Raw genomic sequence first — 1,531 nt, forward strand, 5'->3', positions numbered from 1 at the left:
ACATTAGGAAGAATTTCTTCACAGAAAGGGTGATTAGACATTGGAATGAACTGCCCAGGGAGGTAGTGGAGTCACTGTCCCCGGAGGTGTTTAAATAAAGATTGAACATGGTACTGTGTTGACACAGTGGTGTTCAGCCAAAGGCTGGACTCAATGATCTCGGTGGTCTTTTCCAATCTAATTGATTCTGTGATTCTTTGACAGCAGTCAGTACTCTGCACCAAGACTTCATGATGACCGCGGTGATGTTCTCCTGGGGCATGCAGCCACTGCTTAGGGGAGGGGTATCCATGCCCAGAGGTCTGGGGCTCACAGCGCTGAGGGGAGCAGCTGGAGTGGCAAGGGGAAGGGCATGAGCCGTCCCCTACGACTGCCTGCCATGGACACATGCTTACTGTCACTGTGCCACCTCCTGTTCCTGCTCACTCCATGCTGCCCAGTTCTGCTTGTCAGCAGGGCCTCTTTTCTCCAGGTAGAGCCAACTCCTTGTCATCCTCCTCTCCTTCGATAGAGTCTCCCTCTGAGTCTGCACAGAAGAAGTGCTTTAACCCCACGTGCAGTGGTGCACCATCCCTCAACCCCACGCCTGCCTCCACTCCTTCACTGACAGCAGGTTGGGGCAGAGCCTCATCCAGCATGAGGTATCCAAAACCAGCCAGTGGGAGGCACATCCACACTGCAGGTTAAAGACAGCTTCCCCCAGGCCAAGATGAAATAAAGGCAGCACCCCTCAGGCTGGAGTGCATTAAAGACAGCTTCCCCCAGGTCGAGGCGCTCCCTAGAAGAGACCATCACCTGGACAAGCCACTAGCACTGATCATGTTACCTTTGGCACGCTGCCACACTAGGGACAGAGGAAGACAAAACCATGCCCGTCCAGACAAGGCCACATGAATTCGAGCCTCTGGTTGTACATAAATATTTCACTGCTCCATCCTTGAGCTGGCTAGCAACCCCAGTAAGGCTGCAGAGTAAACTCACACTATTGAGTGACCTGCCCCGCTGAAAGGAAGCATCTCCAGAGCTCTTGACTCCCTCTGTGAGAAAGTGGTCCCTTAAATCAGAGATTCAGTGTGTAAACCTTTCCTTCATTTTTCTTCATCATAGACTAATGTGCCCCTAAACATAGTCTTTCCCCCTTCTTTATCCAAAATACTGAAATTGAGGATTACCTACTTTTTCTGTCTTCACCTGGCAAATATTCTACTTCTCACTGTAGCTTATTACCAAAAGCCTAACTTTTTTCTAACTTTTTTTTCTTTCTCCATTTAAGTACCAAACTTATTTTTATTTTTCCTCCCTCAGTCTCCTGTGGGTATGTAACTTTCCTCAATATCAATTATGTGTGGGATTCCCAAGTGGGTAGTATGTAAGGTGATTGATGAGCCTGTAAATCTGTAGACAAAAGCCAGCTCCTCAAGTTTGTCCCAGATCCACACTCTGGAGCAATCTACCCATGGCTGTGCTTACTCAGAAAAAAACAAATAAATGAACGAACCATATGCTTCCCTTGGAGCATGTACCTTTCCCT

This window comes from Manacus vitellinus, unplaced genomic scaffold (genome assembly GCF_001715985.3).
Source record: "Manacus vitellinus isolate BGI_N305 unplaced genomic scaffold, ASM171598v3 scaffold_2_pilon, whole genome shotgun sequence".
Lineage (NCBI taxonomy): Eukaryota > Metazoa > Chordata > Aves > Passeriformes > Pipridae > Manacus > Manacus vitellinus.